The sequence below is a fragment of the Pinus tabuliformis genome, chromosome 6, assembly GCF_031772625.1.
Source record: "Pinus tabuliformis cultivar Carrire ecotype Pingquan chromosome 6, CPIR1, whole genome shotgun sequence".
Classification (NCBI taxonomy): Eukaryota; Viridiplantae; Streptophyta; class Pinopsida; order Pinales; family Pinaceae; genus Pinus; species Pinus tabuliformis.
Window position 1 is genome coordinate 1,685,653,788 of NC_142292.1, and position 20,876 is coordinate 1,685,674,663.

Consider the following 20,876-nt stretch of genomic DNA (forward strand, 5'->3'; position numbering starts at 1 on the left):
GGGCTAGGAATAAGGGTTCCTAGGCTAGCAAATCTAGCATTGGGCTTCAAACTTATCTGGAGGATTCTAAACGAAAGAGATGCATGGTGGACTACCATAATAAAGAAGAAATACCTGAACGGTCCAAACAGCAATATCCTATCAGAAAACATTATAGAAAGACAAGGCACTCCGACTTGGAACCTTATCAAGAAATCGCTCCCCCTTTGCAAACCTTTCATCTCTAGAGCTCCTGGGAATGGCAGCGAAATAAGTATCTGGAGAGATAGAATAATGGGGTCACAGGCCAGAGATACACTTCGTCATCTGTTTCCCCTCCAACGGTGGATGGCTGATTCGAATTTCAATTCTCTCTCCGACATCTCTTTATGGGATCATGATTGCTGGGCTGGCTGGTCCCTCCCCAATCTCCCAATGAACTTAGCCAAGCTTTGGGACGAGCTCAAAAGCTCCCTCAGTGGCTCAGCCCCCACCAATAGAGGGAAAGAAGACAAGTTCGTTTGGGACCCAAATGGGAGCAATTACTCAGTCAAAGAAGGCTACAAAGCCCTCCAGGACATCTCAGTGGTAAACAATTGGTCCCTGTACAAAGCTGCATGGCGCCCTGAATGCCTCCCCAAGGTCAAATTATTCAATTGGACTCTTCTTCACGGCAAAATTCTAACTGCTGAGAACCTCAGAAAGCGAGGTATCCAGGGGCCTTCTATGTGTTGTTTATGTAAATCAGCAGAAGAAACCATCACTCATCTCTTCGTTGAGTGCCCGATTTCTAAAGCTTGTTGGCATCTCCTCTCTGGTGCTATCTCTTCAGAAGCCCTTCCTCCTCAGATCTCGACCCTCCATAAAAAATGGGACAAAAGACTCCATCAACCCAAAAAAGGCAATCACATAGTGCACAGGATATGGAACAGCATCCCTGCTAATCTGAGTTGGCAAATCTGGATTGCACGTAATAAGTGCATTTTCAATAACCAAAAGCCTACCATTACAGGCATTGTGGCTAAATCCATTGCCCTCATTGCTGAGTCTTTCGAAGCAATAGGGGTATCTAAGAAAGACATGGAGGTCGAGGATGAGAGGCTCAAGGAATGGCTGGGAAAATTCAACCTTACTCCAAGTCCATGTGCTGGTATCAGAGAAAGGAAGGGCAGTCAGAATTGGAAGCTTCGTGGCACCGAAGAGGAAATTAGTAATTGGATAAGAAATCAAAAAAGGCCTATCCTGTATTTCGATGGGGCCTCAAAAAAGAACCCGGGTCAAGCTGGGGCCGGTGGGATCATAAAGGATTTACAGGGGAACACTATGGTATCCTTTGAATGGGGATTAGGCCAAATGCCCAATAACAAAGCAGAGGCCTATGGTCTCCTTTTGGGCTCTCTCATTTCAAAGAATCTCGGCCTTCAGAACCTTCTCATTTTAGGAGATTCAGCTATAATAATCGCTGCCATGAGCACAGGGAGAGAATTCAAACATCTTGCCCTCAACAATATCAAGAATCGAATCATGGAGAATGTTAGAGCGTTAGGAGAAGTTACTTTCAGACACATCCTCAGGAATTTCAACAAGGAGGCAGACCAGCAAGCAAATCAAGCGGTCAGAAGGAGTCTCGGTCAGGTCAGGGAGAATAATTCATTCTATGTCAAGGATATCCCGTAACCATAAGCCCTCCGCCGTCCCTTATCAGGGGAGAAGTCATTTCAGGCATCCGAACCATCTTATCGTATCTTTCTCCATATCTCAAAGCTGCACAAACTGGCTTAATGACAGATCCTCTCGATCTCGGGCCTCTAAATCTCTCATCGTCCTCATAGCACGCGTGACACCTCGTCCTTCCAAGGCAGGCTCTCTCTGCGTCTTCAGCAAAGCCCATACTTCTCGTACTCAGACAGTCAAAAGGGTAATCATGGCCCTTGATCGTTTTCCTCCTATCCTCGAGCCTACTCAGTCCCGATTCACCCGCGCGAGGAACCTCCCTTCATCTACAAATAGTGGACAGCTCCATAACCTTTCCTCAGTCAGTGATCGAGTCTCTACTGCCCTTTCAAATCCTTGGTGTAGTTCGGAAGCTCTCTCCTCTTCAAGGATTCTTGTCATCCGTCCAGAACCAGGGGTAAGACAGTACCAGTTTTATGTGATTTTGTTTTTATTTAACAGTGGTTCTTGTTCCTCCAGCAGAGACCTCCAGAAGGTTGAGAGGCCCTCTCGTCTTCTCCTAAATCCTCAGCTTCTCAGCGGTCCTGCGCCCTCCAAGGCTGTCTCAGGTTCCCTCTTCAAAAGCACGCACTCACCTCTTATTCCTCAGGTCATTACAATGGCGGGACAGCAAGGCCAGCCCTCCAACCAGGCCCAGAATAAAGATCCATTGGGGAACATTTTCAATAACAAAGAATGCAATATGTGTATGGCACACACCATTATGATCAACAGTCTGAAAGCTCAGGTGAAGGAATTAACAGAGGACTACCACGCGGATAGGAATTCCAAAAGAAAGAAGCTGGAAAAAAGAAAAAGGGAGATTGAAGACTTAAAAGATCGCTGTATCCACATGGAGGCGGTTATAGACCATCTGCGCACCCTCACTGAGAGCCAACAGGCAGAAAATTCGACTAGAGCCAGCGCCCGGAAGGAGGACTCGGTCACACAACACTACCCTTGATTTCATGCATTGCAAATTTGCTTGGTTAGGAGGTTCCTATGTAAGGCAGTACAGCCGCTTGTTTACTGTATTGTGTTCAATTAAGAGAAACTATGAGGATAATGGGTCTGCGTACCCGATTTTGTGCCTCAGCTCTCATTCTTTCCCTCGCTATGTACTAGCTCTTTTTTCAGAAAGTTTTTCTAATATATGAGTAGCCGACATTGTTAAAAAAAAAAAAAAAAAATGTTGCATTGTGTGTTATCCATATGCTTCAGGCCACTCCAACGATAATGTCCTATACATTTTTAGTGCTAGCATGTCAAAGAAGATCGAAAAAATTCATCAACATTTTATTTTCCTATAACCCCGAGAAATTGTAATGTAATTCCACCTCCTACCACACCTTCCTAGTGAATCATCACTACAAAAATAAATGCAAAATATCTTCAGCAACATCGTGAGATCAGGCACATATGCTTAGACCCAAGAAACCCTTTTTTAATTTATATTCCATGTAAAAACCTAGTTTGAACGATCAACCAAAGTAATTCGGTACTCTTGAGTAGAGCCTTGAGATTCCAAAGTATTTTAGACCACCAGACGAAATCATTTTGGTTAACTTCCACTAAAGGGAAATAGAACAATCGAGTTGTGTATTGGCTACCATCGAAATTGAAGACCCATACCAACCCATCCTCTCCATTCTCAATTTTCGTGTGGGAAACATCAAGCTAGCTTGTACATTGACTCCATGGGTGAACCCACATTTCATTGATATTTAAATAGCCGTTGAGGACCATCCTTGTTTCCAAATAGTTGTGAGACCCCCTTGCACAAATTTTTTGAATGTACATATGCCTTTTTCTTGAAGTTTTCAAACTAAATCATCTAGTAAGAAAATATTTTGATCGCGCCTTACAATCACATCCTTACCAATACATACCAAAGCACCATATATGACCGTGCATGCCAGATATTTTCCAATCATCAAGAAATAACATGAAATATCCCATCCCATATGCTCCTTGAGTCCATACTAGATTAAATATGTTCAAGACCCCAACAAGACTTAATAGGATGATTCTATGGGTTGGAGGCTAAAGCTTCCATTATTCCAAGCAATCCACAACATAATATTACAACCCTTTATCTTAGAACTATACTTAACTATATAATATTGTTTTTGGAAGATTAGTAATACTCTCTAGTAAAGCTAAGTAATATAATAGTTTCATCATGCTTAGTGGTCTAGGAAAACCCTCAAACAAAATTTACAAGGAAAATAGTGCATTAGCGAGTATTTTAAATCTTATCATAAGATGTTTTGTGAAGAATAAGGCTTACTTAGTCTTCTTATAAAAACTTAGGATTTCACTTGTGAATCAACCATCAAGGCAAGGTGTCTAAATTCTTATTGATCTCATGTGAAATATTTCCAGTTAACCCTATAAATGTAGGCATGGTATTAAAATCATTATCACATAAACATCCACAACAGATAACATTAATTTAGAAAATAAATATCAAGTAATTACAACTAATAAACATCATGTAAATAAGTAAAGAGACTTATCTTAAATCAATTCCCTACAACTGAAGTAGGATGGGCTCTTTTCCACCCAACCATAGTCTCAATCATGCCATCTCTTTCTATAGTTGGCCACCCCCTAGCTTGGACATGATACCACTCTCCTTCATAGGTAGACAAATAGTAGAAATCCCTCTACCAACTGAGCCCAATACTTTCACAAATTCTATATATACCTTCTCAGTTGGTTGCACCAACACAAGGGATTCCTTCATTACTTATGCATACCCTCACCACCCTACCCTCTCAAAACCAGTTTCCTTGCCCAAACAAGATCAAAAATCCTAACCCTCTTCACCTTTATCAAGTTTAGGTTTCTCTTTCCAATTTCAGTACTCAAATTCAAGCTTTAACATGCCCAATTGTTCACCAATGGGTTTAGCTTATCTTTAGCAAGCTTTTTCATGATTTTTGGTGACCAAATTGAGTTATACTTGCCACTAAAAATTCAAAAACAAACTCGCTTGTGGTTTTTTACTCTTCTTGCTCATGGGATCTCCCAAAACTCATCGAAAATATCCTTCTATACCTCCCATGGGTTCTATACACTCCCATTTATGAAAGAATGATCCCCTCAAACCCCACATGTGCCCTCTTTTTCTACCCAAGAAGACTCATGGTTTTTCTTGTTTATAACAAAGGAATTCATGGGTCAGTCTTGGATAAAATTTCTATCTATCCTAGCCACCCCCAACCATAGCTCCATAATTATGGGTGGTTGGTTGCCTAACTATCCATCTTTCTCTCAATAATAGATTTTTATGGAAAGAGAGGGAAATCATTTCAAATTTGAATTTGGCAATTTGGTATTTGGTGAAGGTTATTTACATAGTAAGAAGGGTATCTCCTCCCAACACCCTAGCTAGCTCTTCCACTTGTTGTATCATGGCCAATGCTAGTAGTCAATTATTAAGTCAACTCTGTAGTGAATTTTCATTAATTAAGAAAAATACATTCACATCAATTATAGTTTGTCCATTATAATTCAAACATTGATGGAACACCTATGTTGTGACTCACAACAACACAAAGATATGATTATATATACATATCGAGGGGAAACAAGGTGTTACAACTATTGACACGTTGATGTCTCGTCTCCATAGATTTCATGCCCCATATAGTACGATAGTTTTATTTATTAATGATGCTTCAAAAGGTTCCTTGTGGCCATAAAAGTGAGTATAATCCACCTTCAATTATTAAGCATTTAATAACCATGTACAATAATGAAAGTCACATGATTGATGCTCAAAATGAAGTGCCACAAGTGTCATTACGATGTAGTTTTAAGTCTACCTTTTGGGAGGTGTCATTGATCGTGCATCACACTTGTAAGTGAAACTAATGGCTTGACCCTTTGGTGCACATGCCAAATTATGCATCAATTTGTTGATTCATTAAGAGCATTAGTGCATCTAAAATAATTTTCCACACTAAATGTCAATTTCTACAAAAACCTTCACTTTGTGATATGTGTGAATCCCTCATTTGAAAGCCTTCATAAATTATAGCCTTTGAAAAACAAATTTGCAAGAATCTCTATTAAGTGGTTGTTTTCTAGTATTGTAATCTAATTTTCATTGCTAAAGTTTGTGTCCAAGTTTTTATATGATTTATGTCCTATAAAGAAACTCCATTTTTCTTAATTATGATTTCACTTGTATTTCTTTAAAAATATTTTAGGTATAGAAAATTACTTGCATTATTATTGAATTTATAGCATTGTCTTTCATGCTTTAAATAAATTAATTTATTGGCAATAACTATTATTTAATATTACTTTCTCTTTTTGCCTCTCTCTTTAACAGTTTCACATTCAGTTATGTAATTACATCGAAAGTGTTCCCTATATGGAGTTGGTTGGGAAAACATTGTTTGCCCAGCGAATCCCTAGGCTTTATTTTCATCTTCTTCAATCAAATAAAAGATGAACACGTGGAAAGGGATTTTGTGATTTTCTTTTTCCTCAATCAAATAAAAATCAACACGTGGAAAGGGGTTAACAGGGAGACTCCTATTTCCACCTCTATAGCAAAGTTAATGCACCCTGACATGCAAGGGGAATAGTGGGTGCCTTGTTGCTAACATGCCAAAGTCAACTTTGGGGGAAATATAAATGCAAGGCACCCACTATTCCCCTTGCATGTCAGGGTGCATTAACTTTGCTATAGAGGTGGAAATAGGAGTTTCCAACAGGGAATACGTTGACTCCGTATTAATTAAGTCAACTGCCAAATATTTTTTGAATCAACCAAGTAAACTTTAACAAATTAAATTTCATTTTTTGCTAATTATTTTATTTAGATTTATCTGTCCTGCAATTGGTTATTTATTTATAGCTTTTATTGCCAAATACCTCCATTGGCATACCCTCTGCAGCAGTACAGGTTCCCGGGAATTGATATCACCATGTTGTACAGTATTGTGATCTCATATATATATTTGACTTGTTTATGGAAAAAATTATTTTAAATTTTTTCAAAGAATTATTTTCTAAGGTGTTTTATGGAAAATCAAACTTTAACTATTAATGAAAACTTCCAATTTACGTGCTAAAATAAATACATCTCAACCCACTTATTTTGATGAACAAATAATTAATGGCCAAATAAAAGGACAAGTGAGTTAATCAATCGTATAAAATTGGCAACGCCCCGTCATAACCTCTCCAATGAAATAATTAGACTGATAAGCCTTCTTTTGAATCAGTGTAGTAGTCTACACTTTGATTCCCTGATTGACATCTGGATCTTCTGTTGTTTGACATCTAGCATAATTTTTTCTCTATCCTCTGATTGACATCTGGATCTTCTACTGTTTGACATCTGGCACAATTTTTTCTCTATCCGCTTGACATCTGTTTCCCACATGCATCATTATTCGGGGTTTCTCTGCGTCTGGTTTGGTGGAATTATTCCTTAGCTCTCTCCAAAACCCGGTTATTCCGTGCACGATCAACAAATTCGGTGATTTGAAAACCTTGTTCTGCGACCAACTAAGCGAACTTTAATACCCCACTCACATTCACCATTTTTCCAAAAGCTGTGTTTGGATCTACATCTGTGATCCAGAAAGACGACAAACTAATAGCCGAAAGGTTTTGGGGGGCGGTGTTATTGGAATAAATAAATGGCATAACAGGAGCAGAACCCTTATTTTGCTTCCAATCCACGTTTACAAAAGAAATCTCATTCTGAATGATATATCTTAGGTTTGGATCAAAAGGCAGCGTTGAAGCCTCTGATAAAAAAAGAGCGACATTTTTCCTTCACTTCATTAAAACAACTGTAAGTGGGAGTGGGAATATAATTTTTGTTAGATTTGAATGTAGATGGAGCATCGAATCCCAGTAATTTGTAAGGGGATGAAGCCTAAGTTCAGCTTCCTTAGAACTATTATAAAAGAAGAAGATATATCCAAAATTGTTGTTAGAGATGCAAGAATACTTAATCTCAGCAAAGATAAGCTTAAATCAAGAGCTTCACTTCATCTAAGATCAGAGTTTGATGATAAAACATTATCACAGTTAGTGGCGAAGCGACCCCGTCTGCTGACAGTTGTAGGGGAAAAATTTATGGAACTCTTTAAACAGGCTGAGAATCTCGGGTTTATGAAGGGATCAGAATCGTTTAGTCAAATGTGATGGAAGGGTTAAAGGGTTTTCATCTGTCTTCCACGTCTTCTTGCTTGAGATTGCCTGCAACAGTTTAAAATAGCATTACTCATTGGTATTTTTCTTCCTGGGATACAGAGGTGTACGGTTTTCCATCAATGGTCATCTCTGTCCCTAATTTCAGTTTTTTTTACGGTTCCACCTTATTTTTCTCTGGTGTTGTCTATAGTTAATTTCTGTACTTTTCTTGTTTCTACTATTATATATTCTAACACCTTAAATTACTACGTATGCTTATGTTGGGATGTGAACGAGGATGCGATTGTGGGTTGGGGATGGGTTTTCCATAGGTCTATGGAGATAGCAAGCGACGCTTTTCAGTTTCCTTATTCAGAAATCTAGGGCATTCTTTCAGGTATTTTTGTGAAGTTTCACTTAAGTGATTAGGTTAAATATGTTTTTCCTGTTGTGGTTCGAAGATCAATAGAGACCAGTGGAAGCTTCGCTCTGTAAGTAATTAGGTCATATGTTGTGGTTCGAAGACCAATAGAGACCAGTGGAAGCTTCGCTCTGTAAGTAATTAGGTTAATTATATTTTCCTAGGAAGTGGGTTATGTATGCTTTATAACTATATGTTCATGCCTTGTAAAGAAGCTGTGCAGGTAATTAGGTTATATGTTGTGGTTCGAAGATCAATAGAGACCAGTGGAAACTTCGCTCTGTAAGTAATTAGGTTAATTACATTTTCTTAGGAAGTGGGTTATGTATGCTTTATAACTATATGTGCATGCCTTGTAAAGAAGCGGAACCTTTTAGTCGCTCATAACAGGACCGTATGATCTTATGCTTTTGGGTTACTCGAAGGGGTTTTTCTTGTGTTGGTTTATCTAGATGACAAGATCTGAAGATGGGGGTGGTCGTACACACCATTGGCTAGTGTAATTGAAAGTATTAGTTGAACCATTTCATCCACTTCAATCTTAGATGACCAGATCTGAAGATGGTATGCCGTCCACACCATTCGCTATTGTATTTGAAAGTATTTTCTGAACCATTTCGTCCCTTTCAACGCTATTTCTGTACTTGTTTAGATGGTTTACGTATTTAGTGGCAGGAGAATGAGGGCTCAGTGGCTGCTGAATCAATTAATTGAAAGTATTCTCTGAATCATTTCGTCCCCTTCAACGCTATTTCTTCTCTTGTTTAGATGGTTTCCATATTTAGTGGCAGGACAATGAGGGCTCAATGGTTGTTGAATCAATTTCGTTGTAAGTATTTAGCATTGGCGCTATTGGTCCTTCTCATACTTGATTTGAGAGATGATTGATCCTTGGGCTGCAGGGCCTTTCCCTAATTTTGGAATTCGATCATAGGAAGCGGATTGATTCCTGCAACTTCTTCAAGAAGACTTAATTAGGGGGTTGTTACAGGATCTACATAGGCGGATTTGGTGCCGAGTATTTGTTGTGTTATATTCATGTAGTCAAGTCTATTTGGCATTAACGTTGTCTCTAAACATTGATATGCCTGATTTAGTAAAGAATTGGTCCTTGGGATGCAGGTTAAACATATTCCTCTACCTTAGTCCATCTACCTATATTTCGGTGATATATTATGATTACTCCACAATCCACAGCCCTAGGCATAAATTGTCCAGGACAGTGGATGAAAGGTGGGGTTAGAAGGCAATTTTGGGTTGAAAACATCATCCAAGAGGTTTGTAGTTTAATCTTTGATGAGTGATTTTTAGTTGCAGTTATTTGTTCAGGTTCTCTGTTTGTTAGAGGTGCAAGATTATATGAGCCATTGATGTGAAACTACATCAAGTGGATAAGTAGGGGCATAATATGTATGGATCGGTCACTTTAGTTGAACAAGTGTGTTTGGTCCGTCTATTGATATTTTGGTAATATTTATGATTACTCCGCAATTTGCAGCCCTAGGCATAAATTGTGCAGGACAATGGATTGAAAGGCGTATTTGGATCGAAAATATCATCCAAAAGTTTTGCTATTAAACTCTGATGAGTGGTTTTTAGTTGCAGTTACATCTGTTTGTTTGCAATATCTGCAATATCATATTAGCCATTCATGTGAAATTAAAACAAGAGGATAAGCAGGGATATAATACGTTTAGATCAAAAGTGTGTTTTCAATGTTTGAAGGCTGCTTTGGGTGCCTAGTTGTCATATTCTCCTTGGGAATAGTGAGGATCACAATTCCAAACAAATGATCTTTTTTTTTTGTTCTTATTGGGCCTGTATCTTGAAGGTGTAATGTTTTTTATGTTCTAATATATTTGAGACAAGTGGTATTCTGTCTCTGATGAAGGTGTATTAGATCAAGCTATCTACAGGTTGTGCTGTAATGGTTCAGCCTTAAAGTGCCAAGGCAATATTTCATTGGGGTCTGCCTATGAATGCTTATTTTCTTAAAGCTCTCTAAAGCTCGTCTCTCCAGTACCTGAAAAGCCTTTGGCTATTGAGTAACTCAGTTTTCTTTGCTACTTTAACTCCTATCATATTAGCCAGTTAGAGGTGCAAGATCATATTGGATCATATTAGCCATATACCTCTGTTTGTTAGAGGTGCAAGATCATATTAGCCATTCATGTGAAAGTAGAACAAGGGGATAAGCAGGGGCATAATACGTCTGGATCAGAGGTGTTTTCAATGATTGAGGACTGCTTTAGACGCCTAGTCGCCATATTCTCCTTGGGAATAGTAAGGATCACAATTCCAAACAGGTCACTTTTTTCCCCTTTTTTTTCGTTTTGGGCCTGTATTTTGAAGGTGTAATGATTTTTATGGTCTAATATTTTTGAGACAAGCGGTATTATTTCTGATGAAGGTGTACTGAATCAATCTATATCTATAAGTTGTGTTGTAATGGTTCAGCCTTGAAGTGGCAAAGCAATATTTCATTAGGGTCTACCATTGAATGGTTATTTTCTGAAAGGTCTCAAAAGCTCGTCTCTTTGTTACCTGAAAGCCTTTGGCATATAATTCAGTAATTCAATTTTCCTTTCTATAAATTAACTCTCCTATCTCCCTCATCGGATTGTTATACACCATGTTTATGTTACTTTTGTGTTTTAAAGTAAACACATGTTTTTGTACTTAAAAAAGACATAGAAACCACTTCTATGTCCGCTTGTATTTTCTGGTGTCAAAAACTTCTAACCAATGTTGCAATATTGGTTGAGTTGCCACAGTAGGATTGTGGGTAACTTTTTAGTTGTGGTTGTAACGGATTGTTCTTCGGAGTGGTTCTCTCTATTAACCTTTTCACATCTTCCTTAATTTGTTGCATTGGCCACTGTCTTCAATAGTCTTCACTCTCTCTTAGCTTTGATTGTATTGTGTTCTTTTCACCTCCGAGTTCTGCTGTGCATTGAAACACTTCTATGGTCTTGATTGGTTCTTTAGCTACATGGGTATTTGGACATGTTCTTCACTTCTCTAGATTGCCTCTTGGCTCCGTGGCATGGCTGCATCTTCAAGATGGGTTTCTGAGCAAGATGAGTTCTTCTCAAGCGAGTGTGTTTGAAGATATCTACATGGATCTTTGGACATGGTCTTCAATTCTCTAAATTGGCAATTGGCTCCATGGTATGTTTGCATCTTCAAGATAGGTTTCTAAGCAAGATGAACTCTTTGTTTCATCATTTTTCCAGGGGAGAGTCAATCATTTCTTGATTGCATATCTGCTTCTAATCAGCGGATATGTTTGAATGTCTTCCTTGCCATTTATTGCACTACAGAAACCATAGAGGTGATTTCATCCTCTCCAACTCGTCTGGGTCGCCTTCTATGAGTCAAGACATATAATGAATGTATATGAATCAGTACATATCATGAATGTATACTAAGGTGGCTTGCAAGTTTTGTAAGGGCTGCCTTTTATGATTCAGAGAGATGTCTGAATATTTTGCTCACCCTTTCTCTTAAATGAAGAAGGCGGCATGCAGACTTTTATATTTTATATTTTATTTCGAAGTTATTTGTGGCTTCCTGAGGGTTGATTTTCCCATGCTTTAAACCTGTCAAATCATTGGATTGTCATAGCTCCTGGCATGCACGCTATTTTTGTATCTATGAATGGATTTTTCTGCTTCTTGGCTTCGATCATGACCATTTGGGGTGGCCTTCTGCACTGATTTCCATCTGCCTTCATCATCATGAGCTAGAGATTCTATGTTGTGTTTTGTATTATAAGTTGGCATGTGTTCTGTTTGATCATTCTTTTGTGTCTTTGATCATAGTTTCAGTGTTCCTGGATATAGTGACAATGCCAGCGGCTCCTTTCTCTTCCAATTGAGGTGTTATATTTGTTAAAAGAAGTTCAGATTTTTTCATTTTATCATGAGATGAATCAGTTGGGATAATGAAATGAATGAGTTGGGATATCGGTTTTATGTTGTCCTTCATGAAACGTTGTTCAAGTCGGCATCTTCGAGACTTTCCAATATATCATTGCTTCACTTCATTCACTGATCTGAATAGTGTCTGGTGTGTTGTTCCTCCTTTCAAACGTGTGTGTTCATGTTTAGATGGTCGTCTTCGGGCATAGTTGTCTTCAGGCGAGCGTGCGTCTTCATGTTTAGATGGTTGTCTTCAGGCGAGCGTGAGATCACAATCAGGAAGGCATCCATGGGGAAGAAGTGCTTCTATTATTCTTGCTACATGTAATGTTAGCAACGATTTGGTATTTTCTTATTTTTGTTTTTGCCTTCCGGCCTCCTAATTTGGCATTGACCATGGTTTTTTAACGTCTCTATAGACATGGTCTTCGGAATGGTTGTGGTCATTTAATTTCCAACTTCTAAGTTCTCCCTTTAACATTTAAGGTTTGTAATGTCATATTTAGCATGGTTTCCAATATTATATTTTGACTTTCTAATCACAATATACAATTATGGTTTTCAATGTAGTATCATTCTATATATGTATATTATTCTTTATAAAATATAATAATAATATCATGGTTTCTAATGGAATTAACTTTTTAATAGCAATATATCAACATGTTTTCTAATATTACGTTTTGACTTTCTAAATGCAATATACAAATATGGTTTTCAATGAAATATATTGGTAGGGGATAGTCATGGTGGTTATTGCCTTTGTCACTAGCAAGCTTCGTATATGCTTGGCCATCTATAGAGGTTTCTTGATTTTGGGTAATTAACTCACTCTAAAATGAAATAAGACATTCAATGTGTTCCTTGTAATATAGATATAAACAAAACATCTAAAGAAAAGTAATTGCACAATGATCCAGTCTAAGAAAACAAGGTTTTCCACAAACCAATTAAGCCTTTCAACCTTTTCAACTTATTTGCTTATATCAAAGATTTGTTCAGGGTTTCAACCAATTAACATTTCATTGAGTATGTATTTACAAATCAATTATTTTGGGATCAAATCCCACAAAGCAATTCTATACCTGCTCTTCAAATTCCTTCAAGCTTTTAAAACTAAAACCAATGAATTATCAATATAATTTTACCATAATAAAAAATAATTTGAAAGCCTTTAGCCAGCTCAAATTGCTCATCCGTTAGGCTTGAACCGACATCTCTTCTAGAAAAATTCAACAATTCCAATTTAATAATCCTATCGGCCTCTCTTTGTACCTTTTGGGACAATTGCTCATTTATTTTCCACGACGATGCTTGATCCGTTAGGCTTGAACCAACATCTCTTCTAGAAAGATTCAACAATTCCAATTTAATAATCCTATCGGCCTCTCTTTGTACCTGTTGGGACAATTGCTAATTTATTTTCCACGACGATGCTTGGTGGATAATTATTTGCTAGTTATGCAGTTTGGCCAATCACTCTATAAATAATAATTGAAAACATATTTACTTTTAATACTTATTATAATTAATTCTCATGCCTACATCCATTTAAACAAAAGTTTTATTAAATCAATTTCAAAAATAATTTATACGTTGGCAAAGTAGCACAGAGTTTAGAATAAGGCACCAAGTTTAAAATAATAAAAGGAAGCCCTTTCTAGCTTGCTCATATTTATGCTATGTAGCGTTGTGATTAGTGTGAGATTAGATTTTGCGGGTATTTTAAGCAATCGTTCAAATTCTAACATCTTTTTTTTATTTTTAACATAATTTAGTTTAGATTAGTCTTTAAACTCAATCATGTTTATTTTAGATAAATATAATTTAATTTAGATTAACATTTAAATTAAATTATAATATATTAATATATTCTTAATTAAAATGAAAATTTTCAATACAAATAAAAATTTTATAATTTTTATTAATTATAGATTTTTACTAATCATATATAAATTAATAGATATATCTTAATTAAATATATATGTGCATAGCCAATATCACAAGAATATTTTATTATTTTTCACTTTAATTTACGTATAATTAAACTAAACCGTAAATAATAACTACCGTCTAACACTTGTTATTTTTGTTAGAACTTTTAATACAATATAAAAACAAGGAGCCAATGTTGTGGCGCTAGTCCCTGCCGCTTAACAGAACAGTTTGGTCAATTATTATTATGAGATTTAATTTGCGTTATCATGAGCGTTGGTTTCCATTAGTAGTGTGTTGTAGGTGTTAGATACCTATACCAATAGGTTTCATATTTCATGATTGGCAAAGAAAGTTCCAAATATGCTCTGCTTTGGTGATGCAAAGATCCCATATTTTCAAGAGAAGGTAATATGTGTACATAGCCTGATATTGACTCAATTTTGGATGGGTGATCCAACAGCTTAATCTGGATCATGCCATGTTTCAATTTCTTGTTGTAGAATAGAGAAAGAAGTCTGTCCAAACTGTTCAATCTTGGCAGACCAGTAGTTAAGTAGAGAATTAAGGTTCCCAACTGTTTAATCTGGGACCTTGGAAGCAATAAGGGTAGTTCTAGATAGAAAATCAAAAGAAAAAGCCAAAAGAAAAGAAAAGGCACAAAAGGGTTTGCAAGTCTAAGTGCACCCTCCTAGAAGTAACAAAAAATGCTAGGCAATAGAGTGGGTAGGTAGTTGGGGTTGCAGAAAGCATGGTTTATGGCATTTCACCGGCCCAAGCAAAGGCAAAACATGGTGCCAGTGCAGGTCTCTTATTCAGCAGTTTTGTAGCAATACAATGAAGCATGTCTAACTTCCTGATTACCCCCCATCACTTTCATCACTAACATCCCAGTACTACCCATGTGCATGAAAGAAAGTCAAAGTCTTTTGTTGGTTCTTATCTCTTTAAGAGCCACATTTCTTGTGTAAAATTCTTTTCATTTTGATCTACTTCCTAAACTAAGTTGATTTCATATAAAAATTAGTGTTTTACCCCCTCATACACCTTCTCCACTCATATTAACTCCTAACTTCTTATTATCTAAATCCCCTATGTTCCCCTTTCCCCTACTATGATGAACACTATGGTGTATAAATCCCAAGCAATGTATAAATATTCCCTTCCCTTGGCATTATAGCCATATGTCCAAAGTCAGGGATTAAATTGACCTCTGGTCAGTCTAATAGCCTAAACCCTCTTTGTCAATAAACCCATGTAAAAACCCATTATTACCCCTAACCCGTGTTGTTTGCGAAATACGCTAAAAACCCACTTTTCCGCTTTATCCAAAGTTTGGAGGTCATGTGCATTTTACACAGAAAAAACATTAAAAAACCCACTTTTTCCAAAGTCCTGTCGGGCGCACGTTTCAAACAAATAATAATATTTTATTGGCCCCGCTTGACCGTATCGTCCGGCCACCTCTGCCTCCCGCCAGCCGTCGGATCTGGGCTTTCCCATCCGACGGCCCTTATCAATTTCGGAGCGGCCCCGATGTACTGTAGTTAGTTTCCGAAATTTGTCAGAGGGTGACGTCAGGCCTCTGTCACGCGTCGCCCCAAATCTTATCGGGCTGCCCTCTGACAATCCTGCTTCCGTATAAAGAGCGGTGCGATATTATACCGCTTACCATTTTCGGCTTTCCGCTGATCGGTCATGCCAGCGTCACGCCACCTCACCACCGCGTCAGCGACCCCGCCCGCCATCGCTCCGACATGTCCTCCACCTATGCAGTCCCTGTGGACCACTCACAGGCCGCCACGTCACCCGATGATGTCATGCTGACGTCACCCGACCTTGACCCCACCTAATGACGTCATGCTGACGTCATCCAAATTTTCGCGCCAACGCCAAAAAGTCCATATTTGGCCGAATTTTGTCATTTTTACGTTCTTTTCTGTGTTTTTAATGCTCTGCCTTCTGCATGAGATTTTACGTCCTTTGCTGCCGCACCTCGCCAAGAACATTCGGAGCTGTTGTCGCCCATAATTCAACTGCAACCAAGCTCTAATACCGCCACTTAACCAGGTATTTGTCAAATTCCCCAACTGCGCCCTCTGTTTCATCCTGCATTCTTAAAAAACCAATAGAATTGACCATTTTCCCTGGAGAAATAGGCCTACTACGCCTTAAAACTAATTCCCTCAGCTTTTAACCGGCCAATTGTGCCCAATTACACCCCTGTTGCTCAGAAACAGGTGGTAATTCAGAAAACTACCTAACCTACCGCGCAGGACGGTATTTCTCCCATAGATAGTCAGGATTCAACCCAAATTCACTTGAGAAACATGGATACACCAGTAGCACCTGTGGCCCTGAATATTGCTCCATTGAATGCCCCTCAGAGAGAGTTGGAGTGGAAAGCATTAGCAGATCTAGATTATCAAATATCAGAGGAAATGCTAATGCATAGCAAGTACCACATTCACTTGCTAAATGAATTGAAGATCAAGCATGAGAGTGGAATGGATGTATTGGGCATTTGGGACTCTTTCCTCCCTATCTTCAAGCTCCCTCAGGTCAACCAGTTTCCTGACCTAATCCACCGATGTGCTGACTGCTATGACCCCACTCAGAGGGTTGTGCTTGACCCTTCAGGCTCAGTTGTTTTTTATGTCACCCCTGAAGCCATCAGAGAGATGCTACACTTCAATACTGATAAGAAATTAGTTCCTTTATCACTGATAGATCTGATAAAGCAAGGAGCTAAGCTGACAGATGCTCAAGTCACCAAGATGAATCAATTGTACATTGACTCTGACACCGTACAGTACCCTCCCATTTCTCATGTATACCTCAACCAATTGGGCAGAGACCTTGTAGACATGATTAGTCCCATATTGGGCTATAATTCAATAGAATATGTTGATGAAACTGTGCTGGAGATGATGCTCATGTTTTCCCCTGGCAAGTCCCCAATCTGTTATGACTATGCCACTTACATATCCAATAAAATACATGAGCAATTGATGAACTTGGCAAGAGAAAGGGTGTTCAGATACACCTCCTATATCTACCACTTAATCTTATATTATCAGCATGAGAAATTTCCTTTTCTTGTGAAAAGAGTGGATGCACAAGGCAATCCAAGGTCAGTGGTTTATTGGTCCTCTGCCTTCCACTGCAGATCTTGTTCCCCATACACTTATTGTGAGTTTATAGACCTCTTCATCCACCCAGCCATGTCCCTGCTTCTGAGCTCACCTCCTCCAAGACTAACTGATGAGATGCAGAGGATTCTTCAGTTGTCTAAGGTATACAACATTGGGGATTGGTACTATTACCAAAACCACACAGTTATCAGAATATATGGGTGTGAGTTGCCCCCATACAGATTACCCAAATATGTGCCTATGAGATTGCTTGCCCTCGAGTACTTCAGGCAATTTGGGAATGCTGATGTACTCCATTTTTCAGGCAAGGGCAACAAAGCACAGCTCAAAGTCAGAAACCAATTAGGCCACTTCATTTACAATAAAAGGGAGGAAGGTTGGCAAGAGGCAGATAGAATGCTAGAAGCCCTTGGCTTACAGACCAACTTCCTTTGGAAACCATACGACCCCAATCATTTCATAAGTTTAAGAAGGGTCAGATATAGGCTGGCCAGTTATGACCACTTAAGGTTGCCTCACATAGAAAAATATGCAAATCAACTAAAGTGGAGGGAAGGCACCTTAGAGGAGGCTGCCACACAAGAAGAACTAGCTCAAAGAGCAGTAAAAAATCTCCAAAAGTTGGCTGACTTAGAGCTTTTTTCACAGGTATTTTCTCTTCCAGGCACTCAAGTGGGAGCAGCTGCCTCATCTTCTACAGCACATCAGCAAGCAGCCAAAGATACTTATCAGGCTTCCAGCAAAGGCAAAGAGAAACAGATGGAGCCAGAAAAGCCTCCTCATGAAGAAGTACAACAGCAAAAAGAACAACAAAAACAGGAGCAGCCAGTGCAGCAAGAACAAACAGTTGAAGCCCCAATATCCACTGGGCAGCAGGCACAAGACATTGTGCCTCCTAGGCAGGAAACGATAGTGGAGGCCTCGGTCCTCCAAACCCCACAAAATGAAGACAGAAATCGGAAGAGGGATAGAGAGCAGGAGACTCCCCTCACCACATCCACAACTCCAGGGGAGAAAAGACAGAGGCTAAATCCCCTTTCAGAAGAAGAAATGCCTATTGGGAAATATTTGGGCATGGGCCCACCAAGCATGGAAGCATCTACAAGTTCCTTTCAGCATGAACAAGAAAGGACAGTTGGAGGAGAAGTCAGCTCCTCAAGCCACTAAAGGGGAGCTGAAGCAGGCATCAAACAACAATTTATTGATATCAAAAAGAGGAATGAGCCACTCAAGATACAGCTCTACAATCACTTGTTGAAAATGGCTCCTACAAACCAACAAAGGTTGATGTTTGCATATGATGTACATGAGGGCAAAATGGTAATGAGTCATTTCATGCCAACCATGCTGCAGCCACAGTCAGTTGCAGACTACATAAGGACCAACCTTGAGGTCCTTGCAAAAGACATCCACCCTATGGATCAAATTGAATTGCACAAGCAAACGGGTGAGATGGTATATGCCACCCTTGCAGACAAAAAATTGGTGAATTATAGGCTGGAAAATAGCCTAAATAACACAGCTGCCCAACTTGAGTTGGAGAAAGCATCCTCCCAGGCAAAAGACAACCGAATCAAAGCGTTGGAGGATATCATCATAGAGCTTGGGCATGATCCCAAGGACATCAAGGTTGTACAAGCGCTGTTGAAATTAAGAGATGCAGATATGGCAGCATTGAGAAAAATGATCAAGATCCCAGCAACTCTTCATCCTCAGACAGAAGAGGTTGCCCAGCTAAGGCATGACCAAGATGCAGCAGCTATGTTGGTATCATTATACAAACAGCTGATCCAGACACAGGAGAAATTGGGAGAGTCAGAGGCTGCGCTGCAGGCAGCCCTACAACAGAAGGAAGGAGGCCAAACATCACAGCCCCCTCCACAAATAATTAACCTTGAGGAATCTCCTCAAACTACTGCTCCTCCTACAGAGCAGACAGCTCAAACAGCGCCATCTACATCAGCATCAGCACCAACAACAGACCAGGCTCCAAGCCTTGATATGCAGAAGCTGAAGAATGAAATTCAGGCCTTAGAAGCCCAAATGGCAAAGTTAAATGAAGCCAGGGAGAATTTGGCTAAGCTCAATGAAAAATATGACAAGTCAAAGCAAAGCATAGCTGAAAAGGGAAGAGAAGTCAAGGCTCTCAAAGAGAAGATAAAGGAGTTGGAGAAAGAGCTCACCCTTGACAAAGTGGTGGCTGAGCTCAAGACAGTTTTATGGGCCAACATTGGCCAATCAATCACAGATCAGTGGCAGTATATAGAGACCATTCATGAGCAAATGGAGCTCATAGGCAAAGCACACAAGGAAGTGCAAAGATCAAGGGCATCTCTAGGCAATATGCCTGAGATAGCAAACAGAATGATCAACGTTCTCAATAACCGCACAGGTCCTCAGCTGGCAGCAATAGGGATCTCCAACAGAACTGAAACCATCCAGCTGATAAAGAAGGTCCTCACATTGAGAAGCCTGGTACAAACACTGGAAAGAAGAAGCTAGGACATGCAGACAGAAGTAAATAAATTCATGGACAAGTTTGCAGCATTACAAAGCAGAGGTCTTCCTGGCTTACTGAACAGCGCAGGGAGACTACTTTCACATGAGAACTATGCTAAAAGGGTCAATACATTTGCTACCAATCAGATCACTCAAGGATCAAGTACCTCAGAGGTAACAGGGCCAGCATCTGGGCAAAATCTCTATGACAGAGTAGAGAACTTATTTTTCATTATGAATGAGATCAAACATTTGTTTGAAGTGCCTCCAAACTTCTACAAATACACAGAGGCAAATGAAACCTTAGATGCAATTTTGAGACATCAATTGCCCACACAGGAATGGTGGACCAAAATGATACAGTTGATACTGTGAACAAGAGCCTTTCATCAAGTTTTTTCATCAAAAAACATAAGTTATCATATACAGGAAAATTTGATGCATTCAGTATATATGAAGAAGAGTGGACTGAGCCAACTCAGGAGAAAGATTCGGCCACCAAAGCAATACTGACAGCTGCAAATGACAGGGTCGAGAAAGCTACAGCATGACAGAGCATAAAGACACATCATTCAGCATTTATTCAGAACGCTCAACCGACTCAATGGCCTCCAAATGTCAAAAAGTCTTCTGAAAAAATTAAAAAGCATTCATTTTGTATTTAGAGCAGCAATAACTCCCTTATCTGCTATTTTGTAAAGTTGGTAAACATATTTACTTCTCAAGTGACTCAGCGGTTCAGATATTTTGTGTAACCGATTGTATATATTCCCCCTCGCATAAGCTTACAGGGGTTGTTGATTTTCTCTGGAAGACATCCTACGTTGTAAATATTCAGAGTTTAATACAAAGAGCTGATGGAATTTCGAAAGTTCTGAGTTGTTTGATGCGTTATGGTGTGTTTGCTGAATGCTGCAGGATTCCTGTGTATTTCATAATACAATAAGTGTCTATAACCTCTTCGTTATGTATTTCATTCCTTCATAATCCATTCATGTTCTATGTTCTACAAGTTTAATAGCAAAGAAAAAGAATAGCTTTTCAGGATTTATTCATAGAATACCCTGAGCTCAATCTATGTTG